This window comes from Lissotriton vulgaris, chromosome 7, assembly GCF_964263255.1.
Source record: "Lissotriton vulgaris chromosome 7, aLisVul1.2, whole genome shotgun sequence".
Classification (NCBI taxonomy): Eukaryota; Metazoa; Chordata; class Amphibia; order Caudata; family Salamandridae; genus Lissotriton; species Lissotriton vulgaris.
In genome coordinates, this window is record NC_141695.1 from 4,440,902 (window position 1) to 4,460,766 (window position 19,865).

The following is a 19,865-nucleotide window of genomic DNA, read 5'->3' on the forward strand; positions in this document are numbered from 1 at the left end:
GTGCCGGTTGCTTTTGGCGACATACAAATGATAATTATTTTAAGAAAGTCAAATTTAAGACTATTAGAGGGGTGTATAAAGCATGGAGTAGCATTCGCAAGATGTTGGGGCTTGGGCGATTTTCATTTTACACACCAATGAATAGTAATAATGATCTACCACTAATATTTCATGATACCTGTATAAACAGATGGGTATCGGCGGGGATGGTGCAACTGGGCTGCTTTTATAAACAAGGCTGCCTCAAGATGTTTGAGGATCTGCATGAGGAATATAATATTAGCCATAGGGATTTTTTTAAGTACTTGCAAGTTAGAGACTTTCTAACAAAGAAAACTGGTGGGCGGGAGAAATTCTTGAATAATCAATTGATTGATAATTTATGTAGAAAAAAAGAAACTCCCAGGATCGGGGAAATCTATGAATTTTTTAATGTAATGGCCCTAGATGATATGGAGAAACAATGCGCAATTTGGCAGGAACAACTGGAAGTACAGTCAAATATCCCCGGCATAGCATATGACTTAGCTCTGAATTCATTGATGTCAATAAAGCTACAGGCCCAATTTTATAAAACCTTCTTCTGCCTATATTACACCCCTAAGAAAATTGCTAAATGGGGAACAGGGAAGGGAACAACATGTCCTCGTTGTGCATTATATGGGGCCGATATTATCCATATATTTGCTACATGTAACACTCTTACTAAGCTGATTAATGATATCTCGGAATTCCTATCAGAGGTCTGTCAAACAAGAATAGAAATCTCAACGGAGGAAATAATGCTTGGGGTTGCAAATCAGGAAGTGCAGACAAACACTCAGGGGCTAATATTTGTGGCCATGCTTCGACTTACTATTGCATCAGCTTGGTTAGATCCAGAGCCACCTGCATTTCAACAATGGAGGGCTGGTTATTAGCCACCTGTAGTCTGGAGGTTGCAATTTATAAAAACAAAGGCGCTAAAAAAAGATTAACGGGCATGCGGATTCGGTCACCAATGCTATTGTGGATCCAGAGACAAACATGATTGCATTTAGTGTATATAGTATTATTTACATGTATATTTCTTTGTACCCCTATAGCACAGTGAAAATTAAATGATGTTGTAGGTATATAATAAGCATATAGTATTATATACACGTGTACTTCTTTTTATATCTATAGCACATCTTGGATTATAGTATTATTTACATGTATATTACGTTGTACCCCTATAACGTAGCTAAGATTAACTGTTGGTGTATGTATATAATAAGTATTTGGTATTAAGTACATGTAAACTTCTTTGGATCCCTATAGCACATTTTGGATTAATTTCTATTGTATGTTTATAACTAGTGGCTTACTTATTTATTTATTTATCTATATTTTTCTTTTTGACATGCTCTTGGTCAGGGAAGGGGGGGCGGGGAGGGGGGGAATGCATTTATTATGTAAAAATTGTCAATAAAAAGAATTTAAAAAAAAGAAGATTTTTCTTAGATTTTTTACAGGCGTGGTCATGCAAGGGGTGTGTTTCGGTCCTGCGCAACTTAGTCCCACTAACTGGATAGAATACATCCCCTAGACTCACAACTAACTTTCTGTGGATCTCTATAATCTGCCCATGAGAGGTAGAACTCCCCATGTCACTTATTAGTGGGGTAGCAATCAGGTAAATTTCTGCAAGACGGGTGGGAGAGTCCAGACAGGAAGGCCATTTAACCCTTCTCCTGTTATTGGATGTAATATAGGGTGGCACTACCAAGTTAGGGCTGGAGTCAGGGTTAGTTAGTCCAAATGCACCAGGCTTAAGCATCAGGACCAACGCGTTGTGGTCGCTGTCGTGCCTTGGAACAACCCTAAAGTCTTTGAACCTGTCCCAATGTTTGGCTTCCAACATGAGGTAGTCAATGGTGGAAGTACGATTAGTCCTATTATATGTGGGGAGGCTGGAACTGTCATTATTGGCCATTCCGTTGCATGCCCGCAGAGACATTGCAAGGGTCAAGGATTTAATTTGTAGTACTAACGAGGTCCAGGCCCTTACCGGGGCAATCCTTGGGGTAGGGATATGCCAAAGCGAGTCAAACTCATCCTCGTCGCAGAACTCGGATCCACCCAGGGGCTCGAACTGGCAATTAAAATCGCCGCCAAGAATTATCGAAGTTGTGGGGTCAAGTGTCTGAAAAAAAAGTTTGAGTGCTTTAATAGTGCTCGATTCCTTTCCATTTGCGGTGGGCCTAGACTAGATATATATAATAGCCACTCTCGAATCGCTGCTAAAGCCAAGCGCACTGTAGGATTGCGCTTACCTGCACAAGCACTTTAAGGCTCGCCGCACCCGCTCCGCGGGTGCCGCTTCGTCGTGGGACCTGTGCTGTCTCTGCCTGTTTCCTGTGGGGGCTCGACTGGAGGGACCAAGGGAAACAGCAACGCTACAGGGCTGCGAGCGTGCAGAGACTAGCTGACCCAGGTGTCCCTGCGAGACCGAGACCACCTTCCGGTCCGCTCTCCCTGTAGCTCCGCCCCCCGCCCATGGGAACGCTGTAAAATCCGCTGGTCAAGGCTTGGACCCTTGGGACACTCTCGAATCGCTGCCAAAGCCAAGCGCACTGTAGGATTGCGCTTACCTGCACAAGCACTTTAAGGCTCGCCGCACCCGCTCCGCGGGTGCCGCTTCGTCATGGGACCTGTGCTGTCTCTGCCTGTTTCCTGTGGGGGCTCGACTGGAGGGACCAAGGGAAACAGCAACGCTACAGGGCTGCGAGCGTGCAAGGACTACCTGACCCAGGTGTCCCTGCGAGACCGAGCCCACCTTCCGGTCCGCTCTCCCTGTAGCTCCGCCCCCCGCCCTTTCCAACTACTATATACAGTGTTCAGTCTCCCGAAGCGCGGGATGCAGCCCGGGGCAAAGACCGGGCTAAGAGCGGGCCGTTTGAGGCCGTTCGAGGACTGAGCGGACTGGACTGGCCCACCCTCTTTCGCCAATTTTCTCGATTACCCTCTACTGAGCCTAAATAGGTAAACTCATCTTATTATCCCATTTTCACTGCTAGATTGGCAATTGCCCTCTTGTTCTAAAAGTTATGTGTACCAGGTTAACTCGGAGTAAGGCTGCCAAGGGTGGCCCACCAATCAGTGGCCCCATGGATGACTTCATTACCCGTACCAATCTAGCTATAGACCAAGAAATTTCTAAACTCCAAACTCGGGTCTCCCTAGAATTGGTAGCTGCTAGAAGATTGTCCCAGGTCATTGCAGTTTCTAAAAAATCCTCCCTAGGCCACATAGCCACTGCGGTTACCCCGGAGCGTCCTGCCATTCCCCATTGTGTAGTCACGCAGGTTGATGTTCACCAGACCCCGATTCCCTCCCTCCTTTCCCCGCCCTTAGAGCAACTATCCAAAACAGACGAAGCGAACCTACCAGCTGTTTCTCGCAATCAGGATGCTAGTTTTAACCCCCCCACCCCGGCATTTTCTAACGCGACTAGTGGCAAACAACCTAAAAGAAAACGCCATTCCCGCTCTGCCTACTCTCGCAAGAAGGCAAAAATTGCTGTCGCACAACATCTGGCATTGACTAGTGTCCCGATATCTAACGCAAAAGTAGAGCGTACTCCTAGGAAACAGCCACTAAGGGAGGGAGGGGGAGAGGGGACAGCCACTTCTTCATCCACCACCACTCTAGAGGATGAGGGCTTACAGGTAGAGGGGTTGGGAAAGAATGAAGGGGAATTTATAGGTTTAGTTTGGGAAACTCTTAAAAAACTTCTTTCCCCCCTCGACCTCAGACTCTCACGGATTGAAAACAACTTGCTCGAGATGGAAAAGAGCATTATTGCTCTGGCCACTCTCGGCCTGAGAAGTCTTGAAAATCAGGGTCTCCCTGTAGCTGATCCAACACCATTAGTTCCTACATCTCAAGCTCAGCAACCTCCCCCCCCAGTACCAGCCTCTGTACGGCCGGTTCCCAAACCGAGGACCGTGGCTCTGGATCAAACTTCCGCTGTCACTAAACCTAGGGCTCCTAAGCGTGCTTTCCCGCACCAATCAGTAAACCCTAATCCTGGAGTCCCTTCTAGACCCCCTCCTAGTGAAGTGGCTCAGCAGCCTATTCAGGGCCCTCCTGTTAAGAACAACTTTAGAGGAGGCTATATTGATCTTCCTCCAGAGGCCAATGATTATGTGGTTGTGTTGACGGGCGTCCCCCAGATTGGTAATGGTCAACACGAGAACCACTGGTCCCTGAAGAACAAGATAATGCATTGGCTTAATGTGAATAGACCAATCCCCAATGGTCGGGGAAGCAGAGTCCTGATGGTTCGTAGAACTCCCTGGGTGGGCCTCACAAAGAAAACCAGTCCCGGGGACTGTATAGTGGTGACTTTTGAGGACCCACACACGGCACAGCACATCTGTTCTTGGCCCAACAGTGAAGGGTCTTTTGTCATACCTAGGCCACTGTCCTTTTTTTATCCACCACGCCCCAGACATATCCAGGTGGATGACTGGTCATTGGTGCATCACCATCCATGGACGAGTCATCCTAACAACCAAAAGGATTTCGTCTCACAATGGAATGGCCTTCCAACCTCAAATAGGTTTGGTGGCCTGGAGGAGGTAGATTGACTCCCTAGGCAACTTGCTCATCAATTAATGGGAAAAGCACCTCCACCACAGGTCCTAGGGCTCGTAGAATCTCCCCGTTTGTTAATTGAACCTTTAGTTCCTGACCCCCCAGTAGGTCCAGTAGGAACACCACATAGTTTGGTTATTGATGGGGGGCTGATTGCTTCAAGCATTTTAGATCTTCCAGTCGAGGAAGAACGGCTGGATTCACCCTGCATGATTCCCCTGTCACCCATTCAGACTGTCTTAATAGATAGAAAGCTGTCTGGTGTAGTTATGGCTCCTAATTACCACCAGATTGAGCCACCACCAAGGCTATCTAGAGTGGCTGTGACCAATTCGCCTACACCTATCTATTTTCCAAAGCAGACTACCCCAGGTGAACCCTTGCTAAAGATTCTAAGCTGGAGTGTGGCAGGGCTTGCCCGTAATTTTGAAATCCCTGAATGGAACGCTTTCCTAGAACCGTATAACATCTGCCTTCTACAGGAAACCTGGTGCCAAGAACCCAGGCACAGAGTAGGCTTTACAACCTACTTTGTCCCAGCTTCCCAACAACATGGATGCAAAGGTCGCCCGTCTGGCGGCCTTCTTATATGGGTCAGCATTGCACTAGGTTTAAGTGTAAGTCAAAGGACCACTCAATCTCCTGACCTCCAGAGGATAACTATACACTGCCAAGGGGGAAGGAAGTTAGAAGTCTTTAATCTTTATTTGAGGGGCGCCAGGGGTGGGGCATCATGTCTAACTTCAACAGGACTAAGCAGCGATCTAGCTGCTTGTAATATCGATTCCTATGTTCTTCTTGCAGGCGACTTCAACTGCTGTTTTGAGCCATTGGCCAGGGAGGACATTTTGGACACCTTTGAAGAGGATACAAGGAGAGGTATCCCTATCCTGACCCTAGATCCGATCCCCAAATGGACGCAAAGTGCGATAGACATCAATGCTCTTTGCCTGGAACACAACCTGAGACCAACAAATGGTCGATCCAAATCGGATTCTATGGGTGCGCATACGTATAACAGGACGGGACACACCTCCAGAATTGACTACATTATGCTGAATTATAATCTTTGGTCATTCCATCAAGACATGGAGGTCATAGTATCTTGTGATAGTGACCACAATCCTCTTTCCTTAACCCTTACTCCTCCTTGGCAGGTCGGGAATCAAGACAAGACTGCCCACAAGTGGAAATCATCCCATGAAATTGTTCCCTCAAACTGTGGCAGGGGCCTAAAGTGGGCAAAAGCAGCAGCGGACGAAGGAAGGATGGCGCAAGCAGGGACCATCTTGTCAGTGGTGGAGCCACGGCTTGATGCCTTAAGTCCCACCAGTAAAAAGGTCTTACCAGTATTTACAGAGACTATAGTGGCACTGAGCGAACTGTTTATCATTCCCCAATTCAGTGCGAGGGTTGTACCGAAAGGTGTTTCTAAGGCTAGAGACAAGTGGTATTCCTCCAAATGTCGAGCTGCTAAGGGGGAACTTTATCTCTGCAGTAAAAAACAAGGACCCAGTTAATATTAGAATCGCGAGGAAACTCTACAAAAAAACTGTGGCGGAGGCAAAGGAGGCTCACGAATTCAATTTTTGGTGGAAGCTAGTAGAGGCAAGTACTAGGAAAGATTCCAAGGGGTTTTGGGATCTGCTGAGAGCTAGGGACAAGCCTCTTGATCAACAGATAACTTGTAATATCCCTGGTGACGTCTGGTTTGGCCATTTCTCCAAGCTATATTCTGCTCCACTGGGGGCACCTTATCTAAGTCTGGGTCCTTTGCCCAGTCCCTCAGTTGACTTTCCAATCAAAGACGGCCCCTTCACCAGCCAGGAAGTAGAAAGGGCAATCAGGTGTATTGTATCCAATAAGGCTGCAGGCCCTGATGGGATTCCGGGTGACTTGCTGAAGAACTACCCATCATTGTGGAGCAGATTAATTGCTTCACTCTTAAATGAGGCCTTGCTGGGAGGTTCTCTCCCTGACTCATGGAGGGGCGCTGAAGTCGTCCCTATCTTTAAGAAAGGCTGTAGGAACGGCCCAGCCAACTATCGCCCTATCAGTATGCTGGACTCAACTCAAAAGGTTGCGGGCAAAGTGGTACTGGGTAGGATTTTGCAGTGGGCTGAAGAAAAACAGATCCTGTCAGATTTCCAAGCAGGTTTTAGAACAGGGACAGGCACCATCGAGCAGACATTTCGCCTTCTAATGATATATTGGAAAGTGGTGGTGCTGGGAGGGGGCAGTTTGTATCTAGTCTTTATAGACTTGCGAACAGCCTTCGACCTGGTCCCACGAGCCCTATTGTGGAATGTCCTCGATGGGTTAGGTATACCCCCTTACTTGCTGGCTTTGCTTTTAAAATTCCATGAAAGCAATTTTGCCCAGATTAGATGGGGTGCTCAGGGGAAAAAACATCTCGTATCCCTGTAAATAGGGGCGTCCGCCAGGGGTGTGTGCTTGCCCCCACTCTGTTCTCTCTTTACATTAACGGAGTGGTGGAGCATCTCCTTCAACATCCATCAGATGCACCTTCCCTGGCTGGAAGGAAAGTCCCGACGCTCCTATTTGCGGACGACACCCTTCTAATCTCAAAATCACCAGCAGGCATCCAAAAGTTGCTTTCTAGTATCAAGGCCTTTTGTGACACTAAGGGCCTGTCTATAAATATAGGCAAGACCAAATTCCTTGTCCTTAACCCCCCCAAGAAATCTGTTGCCCCTCCTGCTCTAGACTCTGTTCCACTTGAGAGAGTCAAAGAATTTGATTACCTGGGCATACGTCTCTGCGACACTATAAGTTGGAAGGCACACCACCAAAAGGTGTTTCTGACTCACAAGAGGGTCGCAAGTGCCCTGCTCAAAGAACAACGTGCCTCATCTATAAAACCTATTGGGGGACTATTAGACATTTACAGGGCAAGGGTCGCGAGTGCAGCACTGTACGGCGCAGAACTGTGGGGTATTCAGAGAGTTGACACCTCGGCCCACCTCGAAAATAACTTTCACAAAGACCTTATGAGGCTACCCCACAGTACCCCTACACTCCCCCTCTTGCTAGATGCAGGCACCCGCCCAATATGTGAGCAAGCAAAACTATGTCCCCTTTTATTATGGGCCAGGATATGGAATGTCCCTGAACTGTATAGTTACGCAGATGCCCTAAGTGAACTTTTATCCCTCTCGGGCTGTTATAAGGTAACCTGGCTCAGGGAGGTTAAGCGGCTTCTCTATGAGTTGGGGTTAGGAGACGCTTGGGTCAATAGATCAGCACCGTCAAAACAACTGCTAAAGAAGGCTTATTGGTCATGGGTGGACAACGAGAGAATGTGCAATCCTAAGCATTGTAAATCTGTTGCCCAGTTTCTGTTAGTTAAGGAGCTCCCCTATAGGGAACCCTATCTGGATTTAATCCATAACTCGGGCGACAGATCACTGTACTTCAAATTCAGGGTGGGGGTACTCCCCTTAGGGCTGTTAACTTCCACCTGGAAACCACCATTACAAACTGTACCATATTGTCCCTTCTGTGACTCAAGGGTTGAGTCAGTTGCCCACCTGTTGTTGAGTGCAATGCTTATGCGGTGCCTAGATCGAGATGGCTAAAGCCTTTATGTAGGAGCTTTGGAACGAGATCACATTCGGAAGCCTTACGCATATTGCGTACAGATGCCCGACCCTTTTTTGCCTGCTGTATGGCAAAATTCCTAGGCTGGGCTTGGCGAATAAGAACTGCAAAGAAGTTGTTGATCCAGTAATGTGCTCTCTGTCTGTATTGACTCTTATAATTTGCCCAATAATGTATTCTTTTAAATTTCACTGTTGATCCTGTAGGATATTTTATATTGTGTATTGTTAAATTGTATTTTATTGATGTAATGTATTGCTTTTATGATATGTTTTTATATCGAAATAAAGCTTCAATCAATCAATAATAGCCACTCGACATTTATGAACGGACTTTAATAAGACACATTGTATATCTGGGGATTTTGTATCCACATGGGTAGCCTGTACACCTAAGTGTACGCCTACCCATATGGAAAGACCACCCGAAGGGCGGCCCTTACCCCCAGAGACTGCAGGAATATCGTAGGTCGCAAAACCAGGGCTGGCACTCTCCTCTAGGGACCAAGTTTCTTGCATCAAACAAATATTGTGTGTGGCCATAAAAGAAGACCACTCCAGTACAAGTAGCTTACTCTTTAGCCCGGCTACATTCCATGAAAGGATTTTTATACTTCCTTCCATGACCTTTTCTATACCTTGCACATCCCCTTGTTCTTTAGGGAGTCCCTGGTTCAAACTCTCCTCTGCCCTAGTCCCCACCCTCGTAATTTCATTAGGACAGGAATCCTCACCGATAACCGAGGGTAAAATCTTTTCCTTTGTTGCAAAACCCTCTGCTAGGTTACCGTTGTTAAGTTCTAGTGGAGAGGTACCTATCGGGGTGAGTCAATCAACCTCCTCGAGGACACTAAACCTGTTCCAATGGACTTGCAATGGGTAGGTGGGAGTAGGTGGAAAGAAACCCTCCCCAAATGGCTGCCAGTGGTGAATCCTATTAGGAGGGGTGAAGCGATTTCTAATATGCTGAGGCCTCCTATGGTAGGTAAATTTGTGAATAGGGGTGGGATAGAAATAGGATAAATTCAGAGGAAATATTTGGGACTCTCTATGAGAAGGGGTTCTACAGATGTAGTCAACAGCAGAGGAGTCCCTAAAATTAATTGTAACAACATCCCCTGCCACTGTTTTAGGGCCCCTTCCAATCCAGTCTACTCTTCCCACTGCCAGTATTTGACCCGAGATATTGGGAGGTAAAGGTCTGTTTAGGCTCAGCCACTGGACACACTTATTATGTTGTTTATGCAAATGCGTGACAGGATCATGAAATGTGTCACTGCATTTGCATTGGCTGCTGAAGACATATTTTATTTATCCGATGTGCCTTGTTGCCATTTACCATGCCCCCCACATATTGTAGTTATTGAACTCAGCATCAGCCTGCAGTTGTAGCGGCAAGTGAGGAAAACTATAATTAATAATAATCTATTGAATAATTGCAGTCTGATTGGATTGTGGATTTTGTCAACAGGAAACATGTGACACGTACAACAGAGGAAAGCCAGGTAATGGCAACCATCAGCTATCTATAATGGGAGTCATTGCTTCCTGGGCCAGTCATCTATAAATGAGCCACTAGTGGAAGGAAAAAAGCTCAAAGGTAGGCCCAGACTGGCTATTATAAGAGTTATAAAAGCTGAAGCACATGTTGTTACTATTAACTGCTGCAGTCATGGAGGGCTACGTCTGAGCAGAGAGCAGTCTCAGAGTTTACTGAAGGGGTCAATTTGAAGGGGATCTCTTGGACTACTTGAACAGAGGTCAGAGCAAGGGCCTGACCCAGCCACTCCACTGACTGTAGAAACAGACACATCAAGCCTGAATATAAAATGAAACAAGCATTTGCAATGCAATAGGTCTCGCATTAGGAAAGTTTGAGCTATTGGTATTTTAAATGACACATTTTTAATTTATGTGTTGGTTTTGAAAATAGCAAACTTAATTGCTTTGTCATTTACAATGCCAATAGTTTTAACTGTTACAAATGTGACACCTATAGCATTTGTAATGCAATATGTGTTGTATTTACGTGACTTAGATGTATTGATATTTCAAATAACAATGGCTTTTACAGTTTTTAATAATACTGAAATAAAAGTTATTGTAATTTATAATAGCAGTAGCTTAAACTTTTGTAAAAAAAAATTGTGAAGAATATGTTAATTGTATTTTATTGTGACGAAAATCCAAGAACAGAAGTGAAATATTAACATCTTTTTGTGACATTTGTAATAAAGCTTGAAACATTGAGAGAACATATTTGAACCAGTTGTTGAATGGTTGCACAGATTGATGCTGTGGTGGTGCTGAGTGATGTTGTAGTGGCGGCGACAATTGATGTTGTGGTGGCGACGAGTGATGCTGTGGCGTTCATTGATGCTGTGGTAGCACCTAGTGAGTTGTATTTCCCATGAGTGATGCTGTGGTGGTGCTGAGTGATGCTGTGGCGAAGTAATAGATAGATAGAGTGAGGGCAATAGATAGATAGAGTGATGGCGATAGAGTGAGTGTGATAGATAGAGTGTATTTATGTTGCATTGAGTAGTGTAAGTATGAGGTGTGTAATTATATGGCACTGAGTGGTAATATGTGGAGTGTATTTACGTTGCATTGAGAAGAGTAATTATATGGGGTGTAATTATGTGGCACTGAGTGGTAATATGGGGAGTGTATGTTGTATTCAGTAGAGTAATTATGTGGCACTGAGTGGTATTTGGAGTGTATGTTGCATTGAGTGCAGTGTAATTATGTGGTGTGTAATTATGTGGCACTCAGTAGTATTTGGAGTGTATGTTGCATGGAGTGCAGTGTAAATATGTGGTGTGTAATTATATGGCACTGAGTGGTATTTGGAGTGTTTGTTGCATTGAGTGCAGTGTAATTATGCGGCGTGTAATTATGTGGCACTGAGTGGTATTTGGAGTGTATGTTGCATTGAGTGCAGTGTAATTATGTAGCATGTAATTATGTGGCATTGAGTGGTATTGTGTGGAGTGTATGTTGTATTCAGTAGAGTGTAATTGTGTTGTGTGTAATTTTGTGGCACTGAGTCGTATTGTTTGGAGTGTATGTTCTATTGAGTGCAGTGTAATTATGTGGCATATAATTATGTGGCACTGAGTGGTATTTGGAGTGTATGTTGCATTGAGAACTGTGTAATTATGTGGCAGTTCAGTGTGTGTGAGGCAGGGCAGTGTGTGAGGCAGCGCAGTGTGTGTGTGAGGCAGCACAGTGTGTGTGTGTGTGTGTGTGTGAGAGAGGCAGCACATTGTGTGTGTGTGAGGCAGTGTGTGTGTGTGAGGCAGCGCAGTGTGTGTGTGTGAGGCAGCATGTGTGTGTGTGTGTGAGGCAGCTTGTGTGTGGCAGCGCAGTGTGTGAGTGGCAGCACAGTGTGTGAGGCAGTGCGTGTGTGAGGCAGTGCGTGTGTGAGGCAGTGCGTGTGTGGGGCAGTGTAGTGTGTAGCAGGGCAGTGTAGTAAGTAGCAGGGCAGTGTAGTGTGTAGCAGGGCAGTGTAGTGTGTAGCAGTGTAGTGTGTAGCAGGGCAGTGCAGTGTGTGACTCACAGTGCAGTTTGTGTGTAACAGTGCAGTGTGTGTGATAGGACAGTGTGAGTGACACAGCAGTGTGTGACTACGTAGTGTTTGTGTGTGTGTGTGTGAGGCAGCACAGTGTGTGAGGCAGCACAGTGTGTGTGAGGCAGCGCAGTGTGTGTGAGGCAGCGCAGTGTCTGTGAGGCAGCGCAGTGTCTGTGAGGCAGCGCAGTGTCTGTGAGGCAGCGCAGTGTCTGTGAGGCAGCGCAGTGTCTGTGAGGCAGCGCAATGTCTGTGAGGCAGCGCAGTGTCTGTGAGGCAGCGCAATGTCTGTCAGGCAGCGCAATGTCTGTGAGGCAGCGCAGTGTGTTGAGGCAGTGCAGTGTGTGTGAGGCAGCGCTGTGTGTAGCAGGGCAGTGTGTGTGTAACAGCGCAGTGTGTGTGATAGGACAGTGTGAGTGACACACAGCAGTGTGTGACTACGTACTGTGTTTGTGAGGCAGCGCAGTGTGTGTAGGTGTGTGAGGCAGTGCAGTGTGTGTGCGAGGCAGTGCAGTATGTGTGTGAAGCAGCGCAGTGTGTGTGTGAGGCAACGCAGTGTGTGTGTGTGAGGCAGCGCAGTGTGTGTGTGTGAGGCAGTGCAGTGTGTGAGGGAGGGCCGTGTGTATGTGAGGCAGCGCAGTGAGTGTGAGGCAGCGCAGTGAGTGTGAGGCAGCGCAGTGCGTGTGAGGCAGCACAGTGCGGACACTAGCGCCATGATGCTCCTTCCGGAGCGACCGCTTGCGCTTTATAAATACTACTCCAAATACTCCAAATACTCCAAGTGCGTGTGAGGCAGAGCAGTGCGTGTGAGGCAGCGCAGTGCGTGTGAGGCAGCGCAGTGCGTGTGAGGCAGCGCAGTGCGTGTGAGGCAGGGCAGTGCGTGTGAGGCAGCGCAGTGTGTGTGAGGCAGCGCAGTGTCCAATGTGTGGAAGGCCCTGGTTACTTCAGCATGAATGACGCACCTGCACTTCATAGCAGCTAGATTTAGACTGGCACTGCAGGATTATAAACCCCTTGGAAGCCCTTGAATCGTCTGTACATCCAGTTCTAGGGGCACAAGATGCATTCTGTTGTTTTATCTATTTCCAATACACGTGGCTGTGTTTATATGTGACAGGGTACTGCTTGGCCCAAAACATGGGCTTCAAACGCCTGGTCGCAGAGCGGTGCAGCCGCCTGCAGGCTGGAAGCACACGGCTTGATATGGAATGATTTACATTTAAACAACCAGTCAGTACAAATACTATATAAAAAGTCGGTGTCAACTGAGAGTAAGTTATGCGTTAAGGCACCCAACCTTTTAGGAACAATGGTAGGACTTCAGTGTTCACATTGTTTCATAGCGAATCAATGGTTGTTTAAGCCATATAAACTCCACTCGTTGACTAGTAACATGGACATATAGTGAATATGAATCACACTGCTAATTTGATATTATGCATAACAGTGCGAAACAATACCGCTGGTACTGCACAAGATTTCACAGTTTCAAAGAGCTACTCTGTGTAATAGTGTTTCTTACGACATTGAGCTTAAGAATAAACCGTCAACATTAGTAAGCACAGAGCATGTCAGATACACGGTTATTCTATCAGCAAATCTGAACAGCAGCCCAAATGTAAAACCAAGCTTCTACCGGCAGGCGAGAGTGAAAATAACATGCCGGAACTAGCTAGATTGTTCGGTTTCAGAGAGCAGCTCAGTGTAATAGCGTTGAATAAAAACGCCAGCATTAGTAAGCACAGAGCATGTCAGATGCGTGGTTGCTATATCAGCAAATCTAAGCCGCCGCCCAAATGTAAAGACAGATTTGTGTCGGCAGGCGAGAATGAAGATAACATGCCAGTAATGGCTAGATACAAGTACTTACTAATTAGTCTGTTTGTCAAAATCGAAAAAGGCATGCTTCAGCCGACAAAGTCACGGAGATGCAATCAAATTAACCTACATCGAAGTGCTCTTTTAAACAATGTCACATCTTCGTATTGGTTGGCTACATCATGTGACCTTCCAGTGAATGTGAGTAGCGTCATCTTGGGTGTAACGTCGAAACAAAAGTCGACAAAGATTAAATATTTCTAAGCATATCGGGTTTTTGACAAACAATAGTTATTGTGAAGGCAACCCGTCAAGTGGTCGATATCTATTAAATAACTCAATGATCGTAACAATTATCTTGAGATTATCTTAGTCACGTGGATGCTCCCAGAATTGGATAGGTTAGCTGGGTCATGTGACCTGTAAAAGATATAAACAGCGTTACGATACCAGGAAGCCAGGCAACCTTTGTTGGGACGGGGGCGGGGCCGGACACGCGACCGGAGCTTTCCAGGAAGCAGGCTGCAGTGGCTGGCGCATGGCTCTGGTGCAGAGAGAGGAGAGCCCTGCGTGCAGCCGGCGTCCGCCCGGGAAGCCAAGGAGCGGAGTACCGGTGTCCCTGTGCCCGTTGACGTCGGAGTGAGCAGCCCGGAGTGGGACGATTAGAAGTCCGGGTGAGTGGGGCTCCGTGCTTGCGTGTCTGTGTGTATGCAGGGGGGTGGGGGGCGGGGGGCGGCAGCGTGTGTATGTGTGTGTGTGTGCGCGCGTGCCTGTGTATGCGTGCATGCAGAGGGGTGGGGGCTGGCTGCGCTGTGTTTGAGCAGGGGCTGTGATTTACTCTGCGCCGGCGTGGCTCAGACGCGCGCTTCCGCGGTCAAAACTGAGTCTGCAAAAGTGCGCGTCTGAGTCGTGTCCACTCTCCTAAATACGGGCCACATTAGGTCTGTAGCAGACACTCTCAATGCTCATGCATTGAGAGTACGTCTGCTCGACCTAAAAAGGACAATTTTCCAGCTTGAAGTCAATTGGAAGGTGTGGGAAAATATATTTAAATTTGAGAAAAAAAAACTTATACATTGTTATTAAAAGAGATTATATTTGTATAAATTAAGTTACGTTTTTAAGTGTTTGCTAAAAAAGAATTCCTATTTTTAAACTATAAATAAATATTTTACATTTTAAACAAGGTGTGGTTTATTGTTTCGTTTGTTATAATGATTAAAAAAATGTTTATGTCTTAAAGTTTTAATTAATATTGTACTATATTTTAAAGGTATTTTAGGTATTTCACAGATTAAGTGCAATTTTGATTTTATTTTTCTTTGACCATTTTTAAAATAATTAATTTGTATTTTATAATGAATACTCAAGTATTATAATCAAAGCCTGAGTATTAACACACTTCCCACCCAAAACCCCTATATCCCTTCCATCTCGTCCTTTGGCTTATGTTAGAGCCAAATATTTGGTCATTCAGCAGATGTCAGTGCTCATTAAATCAGGGATGGTTGCTAGGCTGCTCTGATTGGCCCAGAGGTAAGCGGAAAAACAGCAAGTGTGATTACTCTTTACTCTTAATCCTCAGCATGTTTATGCACCCCGTCATATAAAGCAAATGAACCTTCAGCACAGTTTAATGTTCTTCTGTCAGCACAGGGACTCTCACACCATTAATACGATGTGCACAAGCAACCGTCAGCATGAGTACTGTTCACTGTTCACAAGGCAGCACTTTGACGCGCACACCATTACATGAAGGGCAGAAGCAACCGTCAGCATGAGTACTGTTCACTGTTCACAAGGCAGCACTTTGACGCGCACACCATTACATGAAGGGCAGAAGCAACCGTCAGCATGAGTACTGTTCACTGTTCACAAGGCAGCACTTTGACGCGCACACCATTACATGAAGGGCAGAAGCAACCGTCAGCGTGAGTACTGTTTACTGTACACAAGGCATCACAGTGACATGCACACCATTACACGAAGGGCACAAGCTACCGTCAGCATGAGTACTTTTCACTGTTCACAAGGCAGCACAGTGACACGCACACCATCACCAGAAGGGCACAGGCTACCGTCAGCATGAGTACTGTTCACTGTTCACAAGGCAGCACAGAGACCAGAACACCATCACCAGAAGGGCACAGGCTACCATCAGCATGCGTACTGTTCACTGTTCACAAGGCAGCACAGAGACCAGCACACCATCACCAGAAGGGCACAGGCTACCATCAGCATGAGTACTGTTCACTGTTCACAAGGCAGCACAGAGACAAGCACGCCATCACCAGAAGGGCACAGGCTACCGTTAGCATGAGTACTGTTCACCGTTCACAAGGCAGCACAGAGACCAGTACACCATCACCAGAAGGGCACAGGCTACCGTCAGCATGAGTACTGTTCACTGTTCACAAGGCAGCACAGAGACCAGCACATCATCACCAGAAGGGCAAAGGCTACCGTCAGCATGAGTACTGTTTACTGTTCACAAGGCAGCACAGAGACCAGCACGCCATCACCAGAAGGGCACAGGCTACCATCGGCATGAGTACTGTTCACTGTTCACAAGGCAGCACAGTGGCACGCACACCATCACCAGAAGGGCACAGGCTACCGTCAGCATGAGTACTGTTCACTGTTCCCAAAGCAGCACGGAGACCAGCACACCATCACCAGAAGGGCACAGGCTACCGTCAGCATGAGTACTGTTCACTGTTCACAAGGCAGCACAGAGACCAGCACACCATCACCAGAAGGGCACAGGCTACCGTCAGCATGAGTACTGTTCACTGTTCACAAGGCAGCACAGAGACAAGCACGCCATCACCAGAAGGGCACAGGCTACCGTCGGCATGAGTACTGTTCACTGTTCACAAGGCAGCACAGTGACACGCACACCACCACCAGAAGGGCACAGGCTACCGTCAGCATGAGTACTGTTCACTGTTCACAAGGCAGCACAGAGACCAGTACACCATCACCAGAAGGGCACAGGCTACCGTCAGCATGAGTACTGTTCACTGTTCACAAGGCAGCACAGAGACCAGCACAACATCACCAGAAGGGCACAGGCTACCGTCAGCATGAGTACTGTTCACTGTTCACAAGGCAGCACAGAGACCAGCACACCATCACCAGAAGGGCATAGGCTACCGTCAGCATGAGTACTGGTCACTGTTCACAAGGCAGCACAGAGACCCGCACACCGTCACCAGAAGGGCACAGGCTACCATCGGCATGAGGACTGTTCACTGTTCACAAGGCAGCACAGTGACACGCACACCATCACCAGAAGGGCACAGGCTACCGTCAGCATGAGTACTGTTCACTGTTCACAAGGCAGCACAGAGACCAGCACACCATCACCAAAACGGCACAGGCTACCGTCAGCATGAGTACTGTTCACTGTTCACAAGGCAGCACAGAGACCAGCACACCCTCACCAGAAGGGCACAGGCTACCGTCAGCATGAGTACTGTTCACTGTTCACAAGGCAGCACAGAGACCAGCACACCCTCACCAGAAGGGCACAGGCTACCGTCAGCATGAGTACTCTTCACTGTTCACAAGGCAGCACAGAGACCAGCACACCATCACCAGAAGGGCACAGGCTACCGTCGGCATGAGTACTGTTCACTGTTCACAAGGCATTTTGTTCATTTTGATTTCTTCACTTTTTGCAGGACTTCTCTTTAAGCCGTTTAGAGGTATTTTGGGAGTGGTCTTGAAAACTGCTGCATGGTCCTACCCTTTGGCAATGCTTCAAGAAGCTGCTGTTAATTGGGGTTTCGCAATCTTTGGATTTCAAGTCCGGTGCCCTGAATGCATATTTCAATCTCACCTGCCAGAGGTGGAATCTTCTTGCCTTTGTTCTACTCACATACGCAAAGGGGAAATTATGAGCCCATATGTCTACATTTTTATAGGATGATGTAACAGTAAGATGACGCTGAGGATCTGCGGTCCGGTTGTTAGAAGCACGTTGATGCTGGCTTTAAAAAATGAGGTGACGTCATTCTACGTGCGTCCACTTTGGTGCTGGTTTCTCAGCAGTGTCTTTACCTCAGCTCCCTCTGCATTTATCTTCGAAGGTTTGGGGAATGACGTTAAAGCTTCAGGAGCATTTACATATCTGAGTTAACGTTGCCTCTATTCAGTTGTAACCAGGATTATTTTGGTGAGACTTATTTGTTCCAATAAGCTTCTCCGTGCGTATGATATTGTTTGCATATTTCTTTATACAATCCATTGAATTTTACGCACTTTCATTTATGCTGTGAGTGGCGTTTCCTTCAAGAAGATTGGCTTTCTTTAAGAGTTTTTCTTTCCATCATTTTTATCCTCAATTTAATTCTCTAGCAGGTGCAAGGGTGAAGACTGGCCACTGCAATTTGTCACTCAGTGAAGAATTCCCTTGTCAACTTATATTATATGGTCAGAATAACTGTCTGCAGGGTGAAGAGTGGACACTGTTTTTTTATTTATTTTATTCTACTCAGTGAACTAGTCCTTTTTCTATTTTCCATGTATTTTAGGTGTATTTGCAAAACACACCTCAAATGTGTACACAAAGGCATTCTTTTGCTCGGCCTCAATGCTTTTGCTGGCAGTTCAGCTTGCATCAAGTGGCCGGAATGGAAAGCCTATTTTTTAAACTAGATTGAGATGTTAGATGTTCAAGGGACAATTTCAGCTGCACAAAAGACGTTCTATCTGTCCTGAAGGACTTAAAGCTTTCAATCCAATCTCTAAAGAGGGTGAAGATTTCCGATTTTGATCGCTGTTTTTCACCAAAGGTCTGCATTGGAATTTCACTGTACAAATTGTTCCAGAGTAAACAAGACGTTGATGAATCAGTGGATAATTATGTATAGCCACTTAGAACTTTATTCCTAGACAGTTCATTTGGTGGATTACAGGTGGATTGTATCGGGGACCAGGTGGTCATGCATGTGAGGGATCCTGCGATCTACAAATCTTGAAGGCCGTTGAGCAATAGTAAGAAAAGCTGAGATGTCAAGTGGAAGTGCTAAGGAAATGAACGCTGATACTAAAGTGAAAGGTGATATGATTGTTGCAACAGTAGGCAGCAGAAATAATTCAAAGAGTGAGGAGTATAAAAGAAACGTAGGATATGTGAATAGAGATATGTTGAATTCCATAGAGACAATTCAAGGTGTTATAGATGGAACAAAAATTCACATTTTGCAAACAGCAAATCGTGCCCAGTGATGAAGAAAAAGTGTTCTAATTGTGGCGTTTTAGGGCATTTCTCCAACGTGTGAAAACCGGACAAGAATAACAGGATCAAGTGTGTAGAGGATGGTGATCGTAGTGAAGATGAGTACTTGGGGCATGTTGCAAAGGATGTCTGTTTGTTTGTGTACAACATTAAGGACACCGCTCTGGTAATACATAATATCGAACATGTTCTGAATTTAAAAAAAGAGTGTGTGACATGATAATTGGAGGAGTGGAGATTCCGATTTATGCTGACTCTGGATCTTCCTATTCCATCATCAATGAGAGTGTATGGAAGTCCAGAAATTGCGGAAAGATTGAGAACCAACTTAGAGGAGCCGAATATCCACCCTGAAGGGTATTCAGGTGAAAGGATTGGCTTCTGAGCTTTGGCTTTTAGATTTAATAAACGTGAGTGTGTTGCTAAACTTTATGTTTCAAAAAAGGTCCCTCTGTTTTGGGCTGGTTTGAACAAGGGAAACTTGATATTATCCTTAATCCTAATAGTCCTGATCCTGTTATGGTGATTGAGGATCACAATGGTAGGTATCATAGATGCAATGTTAAAAAAATGTCCTAATGTTTTTAAAGAGGAAATTGCTAAATTAATCAAATTCAAACATGAGATCATATTGAAAGAGAATGCATGTCCAAGAATTTATAAAGCTAGGAACATTCCTATGATGCTGCGTGAAGAAGTGGAAAAAGAACTTTAAAAGTTGGTGGAGGGGGATATTAATGAAAAAATTGAATCATCTGAATGGGTTCCCCCCATTGTAGTTGTTAGATAGTCTATTGGCAAAATTAGACATTGCATTGATTTGCGCCTCCTTAATAACAATATTTTAATTGGCCAATTGACGTTACCATGTATCTCAGGAATGTTAGCTACGGTGGGGAAAGCAACTTTTTTTTCGAACATTGAACTGTCTACCACCTACAACCAGATTGTTTTACATGAAAGTTATGTTATGTTATGTTATGTTAAT

The 19,865-nt window shown here is 45.8% G+C and overlaps 1 protein-coding gene across 1 annotated transcript in view; it reads right to left on the reverse strand.

Annotated features, from left to right (window-relative positions):
• The window catches only part of LOC147700479 (putative cation-transporting ATPase 13A4), a 941,662-nt gene that overhangs the window by 248,287 nt on the left and 673,510 nt on the right, over positions 1-19,865 (reverse strand). The window lies entirely within an intron of this gene.